Here is a 14,750-nt window from a genome sequence, read left to right on the forward strand (position 1 = left end):
CTTAGTGTACAGAAAGGCTTGTCACCTCCCAGTGGAGGTGGAACACAAGGATTTCTGGGCTGTAAGGGAATGCAACATGGGATTTGAGAAGGCTGGTACTGAAAGGAAGTTGCAACTGGCAGAACTGGAGACCCTTCGACTCGAGGCATATGACAACTCCAGATTATATAAGGAGAAGGTGAAGGCTGTGCATGACAAGCATATTAAAAGAAGACATTTCAGACCTGGAGAGCTAGTTCTCCTTTACAACTCAAGGCTGAGACTCATGCCAGGAAAGCTGAGATCCATATGGGAAGTCCCCTACAGAGTAGAGAAGGCATAACCATACGGAGTCTTCCACTTGAGTCATCCTTCAAGTTCCAAATTCATCAAGGTCAATAGACATCACTTAAAGCTGTATCATGGTGAGAAGATGAAGGACAATAAAGAGCTAGAGGTCTTCCTCTTGGAGGACCCACCAACAGAAGTAGACTGAGCTTATGGACCGTCCAACTTAAGGACGTAAAAGTAAAGTGCTAGGTGGGAGACAACCCACCATGGTATGATTGTTTCTTCTCATTCTCTGTCTATTTTATTTTAATTTTTGTAGTAGTCATTCATAATTTCTACATATTCATCTGCATGCTACATTTTGCATTCTGCATAAAATAAAAAAAAAAGAGCACACGACGCGCCAGCGTCGCTGACGCGTACGTGTCATATGTGCGTGCATGAAAATAAAAATTGAACAGAGAGTTGGGCAGGAGTGGTGCTGGTGGCGTGCCTTGCGCACAAGCAAGTCCATGCGTACGCGTCCCTCACGCGTACGCGTCCCTTGCATTTTCACCAGTCCACGCGTACGCGTTCCCCACGCGTACGCATGACCCTGCAAATCGGCATAAATGGGTGTATGGCCAGAGAGTTATGATGGTGTGGAGCTAGAACTGTGCTGGGAGCACAAGCCCCACCATGCGTATGCGTCCCTGACGCATGCGCGTCGTTTTCCCACAATGGCCATCCGAGCGTGCGCGTCCTTGACGCGCACGTGTCATATGCATTTATTGCTCTCTGCGTATCAAACAGAGAGTTCTGCATACGCGGGGTTGCCTTCGTGCCAATTGGCGTACGCGTATCACGCGTACGCGTCTGACGTGGCGAAAATTGGCGAGTTAAGAAATTATTAGAAGAGATACGTTGCAAGTACAGTTCTTAACCAACCAGAAATTTGCTTATCAATTTAGAAGGGTTATCACAAAATTTAAATTAAAATACTGGGAGTATGAGTCCCAGGTCGTCTCCCAATGATTTGTAGAGAGATGTGCCTTTTTATTAATCATATTTTTTCAAAAATAGTTTGAGTTGAATAACGGGAAATTAAATTGGAGAATTTATGTAATTTTAAATAAAAAACCTTGACTGGGAGTAGATTAGTTGGAAGCCCTATTCTTGTTGAAGTACTCTCAAGATTAATTGATAATTGAGTGTTGTTCTGTTTAGTTATTCCTTACTAGGTAAGGAAAAGTCAAGCAAGTTGGAAAGCTATTTCTATTCACAAGTTCCAATCTGCTAAATTGAAAAGGATTGGTGTCAGTGACTAGAGGGCAATCCAACAATAAACCCAATTACAATTTTTCTTTTAAGCATTACAACTCAAAGTCTTCCCTTCAATCAACTCCCATCCAAGTTATGGAACTACTCGCTCATTGTAAATGTAGAATTCATAACATAGGAAAGGGAAATATAGAAAGACATGATAAGTAATAATCAAAAGGATCAATTAAAAATAAAAATAATTCTTGTATTAATAAATTCTAAAAATAATCCAATACTATTTCTGAGTAAACCAAGGACATGGAAGAGTAAGAGACAGGTAAGGAAAAAAAAACGAGAATGACGAAGCCTTGACAGAAGTAATAACTCTTCTCAATATCCCAATGCGAAAAGTAATGAAAATAAATCCTAAGAACTATGAATGTGCAGAGAGAAAACCTAGAGGAGGAGTAAAACTAGATCTAAAACTGAGAATTATCTGTAATGAATTGTTGTCCTTCATTTCTTCATGTTTCTTGGCTCTAGTATGCTTTTCTGGGCCGAAAATTGGGTCAAAACAGGGCCCAAAATCGCCCCCAGCAAATTCTGCAGATTCTGCAGATCGCACATGTCACACGATCGCGTCATTCATGCGAACGCATCATTCGGCGTTTTGCCTTGCCACGCGTGCGCGTCATCCACGTCACTGCGATTTCCTCTATGTCACGCGGCCGCGTGAGCCATGCATCCGCGTCATTTCTCGCTGGTCATCTCCTCAATTTCTTGTGTTCCTTCCATTTTTGCAAGCTTCCTTTCTAATCTCCAAGTCATTCATGCCCTATAAAGCCTGAAACACTTAACACACAGATCACGGCATCTAATGGAATGAAGGAGAGTTAAAATACATAATTAAAAGTCTTTAGGAAGCAAATATTCAATCATGTAATAATTTTAGGAAGGAAATATAAATGCATGCCAATCATATGAATAAGTGGGTAAAGAATTGATAAAACCATACAATTAAGCACAATATAAACCATAAAAATAGTGGTTTATCAACCTCCCCACACTTAAACATTAGCATGTCCTCATGCTTAGTTGAAGGAGATAAAATAAATGAGTAGGAACATGTAAAACTCATGTAATGCAGTGCAACCTATATATATGAATGCAACAATATGATTCTTGTCTACTTGATCAGAAGTAAATAGGTTCTTTAAGACAATTACAAATCAAACTCCACTAATTCAATTCTTATACAGTAAGAACAGATAAAAAATGCAAGAAGGTAGCTCATGAAAGTAGGGAACATAGAATTTTAAGCATTGAACGCTCACTGATGATGTATGTACACTCTAATCTCTCTAGTGTATAGGGCAATCACTCTATCCTTCTCTAATCATGCTTTCTAATTTTTTTTGTTCTTCACCTAACCAATCAACAACAATTAATATATCAATGCAAACATCATGAGGTCTTTTCAAGGTCGTAATGGGGCCAAGGTAAAGGTAAGGGTACATATATGGCTAAGTAAGCTTAGAAATTGAATCTTGGTTAAACCCAACATATATATATATATATATATATATATATATATATATATATATATATATATATATATATATATATATATATATATTCTATATAACTTAAAATTCACACCTAGCTACCCAAAATTTCTCTTTCACATTCCATACTCATGTATCAACTTTTTATTTTAATTTTATCATACATGCATTGATCTTTGAATTCTTAACTTAGCATTGGGGTAATTTTGTCCCCTTATTTATTTATTGAATATTTTTTGATTTTTTTTCAACATAAACATAAAAAAAATAAACATAGCTAATCAATGCACATAAATATATTTATTCTTATAGTTTCACATGAGTAGGTACCCAAATTCCCATTATATTATCATGACACATTCCCTTATTATCTTTTGTTCCCACAATTTCCCATACTTAATTAACACACATAATTCTATCTTAAGCTAACCAAAGATTCAATTGGGGTATAAAATTGTTTTTTCGCTTAAAGCTAGTAATGTGGTAAAATACAGAACAAATGGGATTTAAAGGCTCAAAGTGGTTAACAAAGGTAATTGAAAGGATAGGCTTAATTTGGATAAGTGAATTTAAACAAGTAATGACCTCAATCATATGCAAACATATAAATATATTAAACATTGGACATATAGGATGAAACAAAATGTAGATTACAATCATATAGAAGTAAACACACAAGAATAAAATAATTATGGTTAAATAATGTAACCATGCATTTGGGCTCAAATCTCACAGGTTGTGTGTTCTTTAGCCCAAAAATCATGTTCCAAATACAACTTCAAGCAAATTTCAACATAAAAGTTTTGATTAAAATTAGTGAAATTTTATTCTAAAGATAGGGTCTTAGAAGAAACTTATTGTCTTTTCAATCAAGTAGAACATGCATGCAACTAATCTATTACTATGCAATTTATCCTATTCTACAAAAGAAAAACTAACTAAATATCCTAATATATTGGTGTTAGGGAAGAGAAATTACCTCCGGAAGTCAGGTACTGACCGACCTCCCCACACTTAAGGCTTTGTATCGTCCTCGGTGCCATCTGTCAGGAACAAAGGTGGGCTGGTGGCAGTATTTCCACAGTCGGGACCGTCATGGCTCCCTGTGCTGGTAAAGGAAGTGGAGTCCGGGGTGTCTGAGTCCTTGAATTTTCCCATAATCAGCTCCTTAAGGTATGTGAATCGGCGCTTGTTACGGCGCTCTCTTAGCTTTGCTTTCTGTTCCTGACGATCCAACTTTTCAAGTAACTGATGGAGCAGTTGGGTTGTTGTAGGTGCTTGTGGTGTGGAAGGAGAAATGTCCTCAGCTGGTTCGGTAGGCTGGCTAGTAGTGGCTGCTGAAAGTCTAATATATTTCCCGTTAGGGACGTACTGATCATCCCGTGGAAGCATGGCTTTGATGTCCCCAGCTCTGTACGAGACTTCGGCTGCTGAGACATGATATGAGACCAAGGCGGGAAAAGGTAAGTTGCCCACAATCTGTACGTGTCCCATGGCATTCCGAATGTGTCTTGGTAGGTTTAGAGGCTGGTTTGTAAGGATGCACCATAGTAGAACGGCCATGTCTACAGTGAAGGAGGATTCGTGAGTGCTCAGAAAGACGTAGTGGGACATGATCTGTGCCCATACGCGAGCCTCCAAGGTAAGTGCTGAAGCTGATATTCCCTTAGGACGGGAACGGTGGTATCCGTAGATCCATCTGCTGCCAGGTAGTGCGATAACTCTGAGAACGGCATCCCAGTCAAATTAGTACATCTGGCGCTTGAGTGAGGCTTCTTAAAGGCGTCCATAGTAGAACGGCCATGTCTACAGTGAAGGAGGATTCGTGAGTGCTCGGAAAGACGTAGTGGGACATGATCTGTGCCCATACGCGAGCCTCCAAGGTAAGTGCTGAAGCTGATATTCCCTTAGGACGGGAACGGTGGTATCCGTAGATCCATCTGTTGCTAGGTAGTGCGATAACTCTGAGAACGGCGTCCCAGTCAAATTGGTGCATCTGGCGCTTAAGTGAGGCTTCTTGAAAGGCGTCCAATCCTTCTGGAGCAGGGGGAAGATCTAGAGCTTGTTGAATGGCCTCTTCTATAATAGAGACTTGCTTCTGACGTACATAGACAGACTGCAGGGTTGGCAGGTGGAAATTAGAGTAGAACTCAACTACCCAAGAAAGATTAACCTGCCTTAGCTATCTCTGGAGGAAACCCCATTGTCTTCGTTCAATTTGCGGCTCAACAAAGGTAGTAATATTGGGTGGGAGGATAAGAAGGTATGCATTGTTGTAGCTCCGTCCTGCCAGGATAGGGAACATCTGCTCACAGTAGCGATTGAAAAATCGCGCAGTGTCCTTTACTGGGAAGGCTTTTTCTTTTTCATCAACCTTTATAATCCTCTTAATTGTTTTTGTTGAGGGTTTGACTGCAGTTGAAGAAGGCTCTGCCACTAATGCTCTTTTTATTCCTCTTCTTGCTGGTGGTTTGGGAGTAGCTTTCTCGTTTCCTTTCTTGGTGGCCATCCTGAAAAGGGAAATAGAAAGTAACATGAATTCAAAAGGATAGAGCAAGGAAGAGGATTGTATAAGTGATAATCAATGCACGGTAAAGAGGATGTCGTTAACACATGGTCATGACTACATGTGAAAAGTTCACCAATGAAAATATAGAAAGTGCATTTGATGACAATTAAATGCAAGGTGTTTATTGGCATGCAGGCAAAGGCATGAGTAGCATAGATCAAGCATTTGATTTGTTAAATATGTTATCACTCGTAACAAACTAACCATCACGTTTGTATTGACAATTAAATTAAATTAATAAAATAGTAAAGGAAATTTATGAAAAGCAAGCATTGAATAATAGAATAGAATAATGTAGAAAATACATAATGCCATATGGGCTTTTTCACAAACACGTAGCATGCATGATGAATAAACTATTGAAAATAATAATTTGAACATGCAAGCAACCCTTTAAAAATTAATATATAATTGCCAAACAATTTTTGCAACAATCCACAAGCATATAATGAAAAATAATGACTCAATTAAATTTCTAACACCAATTAAAAGAAAAAAAAAGAAGGAAAAAGAAAATATGGATAATGAAAGTAAAAAGAAAAGAAAAGAAGAAAACATAAAAATAATAAAGATAATGAAAAAGTAAGGAAGGAAGAAGAAAAGAAAAACCTTGATAATGGGGATGAGAGAGAGGGAGAAGAAGGTGAGAAAGAAGGAAGACGGAAGAAACAAGAAATAAGGAGGGAAAAGAGAAAATAGGATTTGGGGAGAAGAAAGATAAGATATTTGGCAAATCAGGGTAAGCTGTGCAGCGCAAGCGACGCGGACGCGTGGGTGATGCGTTCGCGTGAATTGCGCTTATTCGGATTGACGCGGTCGCGTCGGTCACGCGGTCGCGTGACACGTTTTATGCTACTGGCGCGACGGCAGCCTCGCGCTCGCACAAGTCTCTGTTCGAAATCTTATTTTGCCAAAATATGGGTGACGCGATCGCGTGGGTCATGCGACCGCGTGAGTGGCCAATATTGGAATATGACGCGGACGCGTGGGGCACGCGTTCGCGTGGTAAGGGCTGTGCGTCTAGCGCTAGTCCATCACCACTCCAACATAACTTTCAGCTATGCACCCTTTTCACATCGATTTTCAGGTCACGCGGCCGCGTGGGTGATGTGGTCGCGTGGGAGGCAAATTTTCCACCTGACGTGGACGCGTGGGGCGATTTGTGCCCAAGGCACGCCTTCAGCCATGCTCTCGCATGACTTTCTGTTCGCTTTCTTATTCTTTCTGAGCCACCTGCGACGCAGACGCATCATTGATGTGGTCGCGTCGTGTGAAATTTTTTTTTCGAAATAAAAATATGCAAAAGTAGATGCAAGCTAAATGTGCAAATAAGGAGAACAGTTATTGAAAAAGAAAACTGCGAATAAAGAAAAGAACGATCATACCATGGTGGGTTGTCTCTCACCTAGCACTTTGCTTTAACGTCCGTAAGTTGGACGCTCCACTAGCTCAGTCTTCGGCTATGTGTGGATCTTCCAAGAGGAAGATCTCGAGCTCCTTGTTTTTCTTCAACTTCTTGCCATGGTACAGCTTTAAACGATGTCCATTAACTTTGATGAGTTCAGAACTTGAAGGATGACTTAGGTGAAAAACTCCGTACGGCTTGGCCTTCTCTACTCTATATGGACCTTCCCATCTTGATCTCAACTTGCCTGGCATGAGCCTCAGTCGAGATTTATAAAGGAGGACTAAGTCCCCAGGTTGGAACTCTCTCCTCTTGATGTGCTTATCATGTACAGCCTTCATCTTCTCCTTGTACAGCCTTGAGTTCTCATAAGCTTCCAGGTGAAGGCTTTCTAATTCTTGCAGTTGCAACTTCCTCTCAGCTCCGGATGTTTCAAATCCCATATTGCATTCCTTTACTGCCCAAAAGGCTTTATGCTCTACTTCAACTGGGAGATGGCAGGCTTTTCCATAAACTAAGCGGAAAGGACTCATCCCAATGGGTGTCTTGTATGCTGTTCTGTATGCCCAAAGTGCATCTTGTAGCCTGGTGCTCCAGTCTCTCCTATGAGGTTTGACTATTTTCTGCAATATACGCTTTATCTCTCTGTTTGACACCTCGGCTTGCCCATTAGTCTGAGGATGGTAGGCGGTTGCAACTTTATGAATTATCCCATGCTTCTTCATTAATCCTGTTAGTCTTCTGTTACAAAAATGGGTGCCTTGATCGCTCAGGATTGCTCGTGGGGATCCAAAGCGACAAATAATGTGGTTTCTATCAAAGGAAACAACAGTGTTAGCATCATCAGTGCGGGTAGGAATTACTTCCACCCATTTGGAAACGTAATCCACAGCTAACAATATATAAAAATGACCATTAGAATTTGGAAATGGACCCATGAAGTCAATGCCCCAAACATCAAAAACTTCACAGAAAAGCATAATTTGTTGAGGCATCTCATCCCTCATGGATATATTACCAAATTTTTGGCATGGGAAACAGGATTTACAAAATTCAGTAGCGTCTTTAAAAAGAGTAGGCCACCAGAATCCACAGTCTAAGATTTTTCTAGCTATTCTTTGAGGGCCAAAGTGTCCTCCACTCTTAGATGAGTGGCAGGCTTCTAAAATGGATTGGAATTCTGATTGAGGCACACACCGTCTAATTACCTGGTCAGTGCCACATCTCCATAAATATGGGTCATCCCATATATAATATTTAGACTCACTTTTCAGCTTGTCTCTTTGATGCTTAGTAAAGTTTGGAGGAAAAGTGCGGCTAACTAGATAATTAGCTACAGGTGCATACCAAGGGACTACCTCAGATACTGCTTGCATGTTATCAAATGGGAAATTATCAGCTATAGGAGTGGAGTCATGCTTAATGTGCTGAAGGCGACTCAAGTGGTCTGCCACTAGATTCTGGTTACAACTCCTATCCTTAATTTCTAAATCAAATTCTTGTAGTAGCAGTATCCAACGTATAAGCCTTGGTTTGGATTCCTTTTTAGCTAATAGATACTTTAGAGCTGCGTGGTCTGAGTACACTACTACTTTTGTACCAAGTAAATAGGCTCAGAATTTATCCAGAGCAAAAACAATAGCAAGAAGCTCTTTCTCAGTAGTAGTATAATTAGACTGAGCGGCATCTAAAGTTTTAGACGCATAAGCAATTACAAAGGGGTCCTTACCTTCACGCTGAGCCAGTGCTGCACCTACTGCATGGTTGGAGGCATCGCACATTAGTTCAAATGGCTGGCTCCAGTCTGGTCCTCTCACAATTGGAGCTTGAGTCAGGGCGGTCTTCAGCTTATCAAACGCTTGTTTGCAATCCTCACTGAACTCGAACTCAATATCTTTCTGCAGTAGTCTGGATAAGGGAAGAGCTACTTTACTAAAGTCCTTAATGAATCTCCTGTAAAAACCTGCATGGCCAAGAAATGAACGGACTTCCCTCATAGAGGAGGGGTAAGGTAAACTAGAAATAACATCCACCTTTGCTGGATCTACAGAAATTCCAATATTAGACACAACATGTCCTAGTACATTCCCTTGTTTAACCATAAAGTGACATTTTTCAAAATTCAATACAAGGTTTGTATTGACATATCTATCTAATACTCTAGATAAACTATCCAAGCAAAGATTGAAGAAATCACCATATACACTAAATTCATCCATAAAAACCTCCATACAGTCCTCAATAAGATCAGAGAAAAGACTCATCATGCACCTTTGGAAAGTAGCTGGTGCATTGCACAAGCCAAAGGGCATTCTCTTATAAGCATAAGACCCAAAAGGACATGTAAAAGTGGTCTTTTCCTAATATTCAGGAGCTATATGAATCTGGAAATACCCTGTGTAACCATCTAAGAAACAATAATGTGATTTACCTGACAAGCGATCCATTATTTGATCAATGAATGGAAGAGGATAGTGATCCTTACGAGTGGCCTGGTTTAGGCGTCTGTAGTCAATGCAGACCCTCCAGGCATTCTGAACTCTTGTTGCCATGAGATCTCCATGCTCATTCTTCACTGTAGTGACTTCAGACTTCTTGGGCACCACTTGTACTCGGATTACCCATTCACTGTCTGAGATGGGGTAGATGATATCTGCCTCCAGTAGTCTGGTCACTTCCTTCTTGACAACCTCTAAGATAGTGGGGTTCAGTCTTCTCTGAGGTTGACGGACAGGTCTTGCTCCCTCTTCTAAAAATATTTTGTGCTTTTAGACCTGAAGGTTGATGCCTACGATGTCTGCCAAACTACAACCAATTTCCTTCTTGTGCCTCCTCAGCACACTAAGTAGCTGCTCTTCTTGTTGAGAAGTGAGTTCCCTTGCAATGATAATTGGAAACTTCTGCTTGTCCTCAAGGTAAGCATATTTGAGGTGTGGAGGGAGGGGTTTCAATTCTAACTTCTATTCATGGTTAGGCTCTGGGTTGTCTGGAGCTGGTAACAATGGTAAAGCACTGTCATTGTCTTCATAAAGTGTCCCCACACTCGGACCTTGTCCTATGTACTTCTCTTCAAATTCCTCCTGGTGAATTTCAGCCACGGTTTTATCTATGATGTCACACTGGAGGATAGAATGATCCTCCGGAGGATGCTTCATAGCTCCATTCAGATTGAAGATTACTACTCGGCCATCTATTTCAAAAGAGTATGTTCCTGAAAAAGCATCTAATTTGAACTTTGAGGTCTTCACGAATGGTCTTCCTAGTAGGATTGATGATGGCTTCTCTGAGTCATTTTGGGGCATCTCCAGGATATAAAAGTCAATGCGAAATGTGAGCCCCTTAATGCCCACTAATACATCTTCAGCTATTCCAACCACCGTAATAATGCTTTTATCTGCTAACACAAAATGAGCTGCCGACCTTTTTAAGGGAGGGAGCCTCAAGGTATCATATATGGACAAAGGCATTATATTAACACATGCTCCTAAATCACACATGCAGTCAGAAAATATCACACCACCAATAATACAATTAACCATACATGGACCTGGATCACTATACTTTTCAGGTATACCTCCCATTAAAGCAGATATAGAACTACCTAAAGGAATAGTTTCTAATTCATTAATTTTGTCTTTATGTATACATAAATCTTTTAGAAACTTTGCGTACTTAGGTACCTGCTGAATAACATCAAAAAGGGGAATAGTTACCTCAGCCTTTTTGAATATCTCTACCATTTTGGGGTCGGGTTCCAACTGCTTCCTGGCCTTCCTTGCAATTTTTGGAAATGGAATAGGAATGGCGTCCTTCATAGCTTCAGCGTCCTCTGGTGCTTCTTCCTGTGATTGAGCTTCTTCTTCTTCAGCCATGTCCTGTATGTCCTCTTCCTCTTCAACATCTTCTACTTCTACTACCTCTTCAGCTGAGGCGTGTTCTGGTGGGTTTGGTTCCTCCTGATTCCTCTCTTGCAGTGTAGTTCCAGACCTTAGGGTGATGGCATTGATGCCACCCTTCGGATTGGGCAAGGGTTGAGAAGGAATTCCACTGGAGTTTGCCTGTTGAGTGTTTGAAGTATTGGGTGGTGCCAGCTGAGAGATAAGGGCTTGTATGGTGGATGCTAGGCCATTAAGTGAACTTTCCATGTTCCTTTGTCCTTGTGCAATGGATTGAATGGCCTCTTCACTCGGAGAGAAATTAGATTGAGTGATCTGCGGAACTTGTTGTTGGTTGTGCTGTGGCCCTTGGGACTGCCTCAAGTGAGGTGCTCTATAAGGCTGGTTCTGGTTCTGCTGCCTATTGTTGTTATTATTCCACCTCTGATATCCTTGATTGTCTCTGCCTCCTCTGTTATTGTTGTCCCTCCAATTCTGGTTAGAATTATCTCTCCAACCTTGGTTGGAATTGTCCTGCCATCCATGGTTGTAACTGCCACCTTGATTGTACCCTTGGTTGGGGCGGTCATGGAAGTTATGAGTGGCTGCCACGGTGTTGTCTTCCTGTTGGAGCTGCAGGCATTCATCAGTATAATGGCTGTAATCAGCACATATTCCGTACACTCTCTGTGGGACTAGCTGTTGGCTTTGATGCGCTTGTTGTTGAGTCAACTGCATCTGCTTCAGTAAGGTGGTCATTTCACTTATACTTTGAGCCAGAGCAGTAGTCTCCTTGCTAGAAGATACCTCTACAACAGCTTTTGACCGGCCTTGTTTCTGCCTGTGATTCCTTGTAGATTCAGCTAAGTCACTGATCAATTGCCATGCCTCATCAGTGGTCTTATACTTTTTCATAGACCCATTGCTAGCACTTTCCAATGTAGTCTTATCTTGGGGCCTCATGCCCTATGTTACGTAGCGAGCAACACTATCTTGTCAATCATATGGTGGGGGCATGCTTCTAGAAGATTGTTGAAGCGCTCCCAGTATTCATAGAGAGTCTCAGATTCGTCCTGAACAATCATGGAAATGTCTTTCCTCAGTTTATCAGTAACTTCAGCTGGAAAGAATTTTTCCAAAAATTCTCTTCTAAGTGTATCCCAGTCGGATACAGTTGCTGCGGGTTGAGTGTAGTACCACTCTCTCGCCTTTTCCTCAAGAGAGAATGGGAAGGCTTTTAACAAAATTGAAGTTTCATCTGCACCATCACGCTTGACAGTAGAACAGGCTGCTTGGAAGTCTCTAAGGTGCTTGATAGGCTCTTGAGCAGGTAAGCCATGAAACTTGGGCATCAAATTGAGCAGTGCTATTTTTATTTCAAAGTTTGTAGCCACTGCTGGGTGATGCGCTTGAAACGGTTGCATTGAAAAATCAGGGGCTCCAGCCTCCTGGATAGTAATTCTCCTAGGTGCTGCCATGTCAACTGCACATAAATCAACTGAATCAGCAGAAAGGGAGCCTGTTTCTTCCTCAAGTGACGTTTTAGATCCGCCCTCAGAGAGGACTAACCGACACCGAGCTTGCCTTATTCGTGAAATAGTTCTTTCAATCTCAGGATCGAATATTGGCAAGCTTGGATCAGGAAGTGAACGCGTCATTTAACGAAAGAAACATGAAGCTCATAGTAGCAAAATAAAATAAAATGCAAATAAATAAATTTCAATTAATAACTTTAGCACTCTATTGCAACTCCCCAGCAACGGCGCCAAAAATTGACGTGGCGAAAATTGGTGAGTTAAGAAATTATTAGAAGAGATACGTTGCAAGTACAGTTCTTAACCAACCAAAAATCCGCTTATCAATTTAGAAGGGTTGTCACAAAATTTAAATTAAAATACTGGGAGTATGAGTCCCAGGTCGTCTCCCAACGAGTTGCAGAGAAATGTGCTATTTTATTAATCAGATGTTTTCAAAAATGGTTTGAGTTGAATAACGAGAAATTAAATTGGAGAATTTATGTAATTTTAAATAAAAACCTTGACTGGGAGTAGATTAGTTGGAAGCCCTATTCTTGTTGAAGTACTCTCAAGATTAATTGATAATTGAGGGTTGTTCTGTTTAGTTATCCCTTACTAGGTAAGGGAAAGTCAAGCAAGTTGGAAAGCTGTTTCTATTCACAAGTTCCAATCCGCTCAATTGAAAAGGATTGGTGTCAGTGACTAGAGGACAATCCAACAATAAACCCAATTACAGTTTTCCTTTTAAGAATTCCAACTGAAGGTCTTTCCTTCAATTAACTCCCATCCAAGTTATGGAACTACTCGCTCATTGTAAATGTAGAATTCATAACATAGGAAAGGGAAATATAGAAAGACATGATAAGTAATAATCAAAAGGATCAATTAAAAATAAAAATAATTCTTGTATTAATAAATTCTAAAAATAATCCAATAATATTTTTGAGTAAACCAAAGACACGGAAGAGTAAGAGACAGGTAAAGAAAACAAACGAGAATGATGAAGTCTTGACGGAAGTAATAACTCTTCTCAATATCCCAATGCGAAAAGTAGTGAAAATAAATCCTAAGAACTATGAATGTGCAGAGAGAAAACCTAGAGGAGGAGTAAAACTAGATCAAAAACTGAGAATTGTCTGTAATGAATTGTTGTCCTTCATTTCTCCATGTTCATTGGCTTTACTCCGCTTTTCTGGGCCGAAAATTGGGTCAAAACAGGGCCCAAAATCGCCCCCAGCGAATTCTGCAGATTCTGCAGATTGCGCATGTCACGCGATCGCGTCATTCATGCGGACGCGTCATTCGGCGTTTTGCCTTGCCACGCGTGCGCGTCGTCCACGCCTCCGCGTCACTTGTGCAGTTCCAATCCGCGCGGTCGCGTGAGCCATACGTCCGCGTCACTGCGATTTACTCTATGTCGCGCGGTCGCGTGAGCCATGTGTCCGCGTCCCTTTTCGCTGGTCATCTCCTCAATTTCTTGTGTTTTTTCCATTTTTGCAAGCTTCCTTTCCAATCTCCAAGTCATTCATGCCCTATAAAGCCTGAAACACTTAACACACAGATCACGGCATCTAATGTAATGAAGGAGAGTTAAAATACATAATTAAAAGTCTTTAGGAAGCAAATATTCAATCATGTAATAATTTTAGGAAGGAAATATAAATGCAAGCCAATCATATGAATAAGTGGGTAAAGAATTGATAAAATCATACAATTAAGCACAATATAAACCATAAAATAGTGGTTTATCAGCATCCCTGACACTTACGCGTCGCTTGAAAATTGCACGAGCCACGCGTACGCGGGATGCACGCGTACGCATCGCATGCGACGCACACTTAAACCACCTCAGCACCTGATTCTAATTCTCCCTCTCCCCCAATCTTAACTCTTTTCAATCCTAATTATTTCTTCTTCTTTCTTTCTTTCTTCTTCCTTATTCTTTCTTACTTTCTACTACTTTTTTCTTTCCTTTTTCTTTATCTTCATCACCAGGTTTCTTTTCTCTTCCCTTCTACTCTTTCATTCTTGCATTTATTGTTCTTTCTTCTTTCTTTTTCTCTTAATTTCATTATCCATGGTTTTTTTTTCTTTCTTTTTCATGCATTCTTATGTTAGTATTGGAGTTTTATTTGGGTATTACCTTACTATAATGAAGCTTGTGGATATTATGAGGAGTGATTTGACAATTGATTTTTTAATTTAGCTCTCATACATATTTGGATTATATTATTTTCATTCCTACTTTAACTTGCTCACCAAGTGTTTGTGAAAAGGCCTATGGCATCTTGGACTCTATTTTGTTTT

At 40.5% G+C, this 14,750-nt stretch overlaps 1 non-coding gene across 1 annotated transcript; it reads left to right on the top strand.

Annotated features, from left to right (window-relative positions):
• Positions 1–11,924: 11,924 nt before the first annotated feature.
• LOC148548436 (small nucleolar RNA R71) lies at positions 11,925–12,032 on the top strand. Its single transcript, XR_015898232.1, has one exon. It is a non-coding gene; the product is annotated as a small nucleolar RNA R71 (small nucleolar RNA).
• Positions 12,033–14,750: the final 2,718 nt, after the last annotated feature.

This window comes from Arachis ipaensis, chromosome B8 (assembly GCF_059453495.1).
Source record: "Arachis ipaensis isolate K30076 ecotype BB chromosome B8, ASM5945349v1, whole genome shotgun sequence".
NCBI classification, from domain to species: domain Eukaryota; kingdom Viridiplantae; phylum Streptophyta; class Magnoliopsida; order Fabales; family Fabaceae; genus Arachis; species Arachis ipaensis.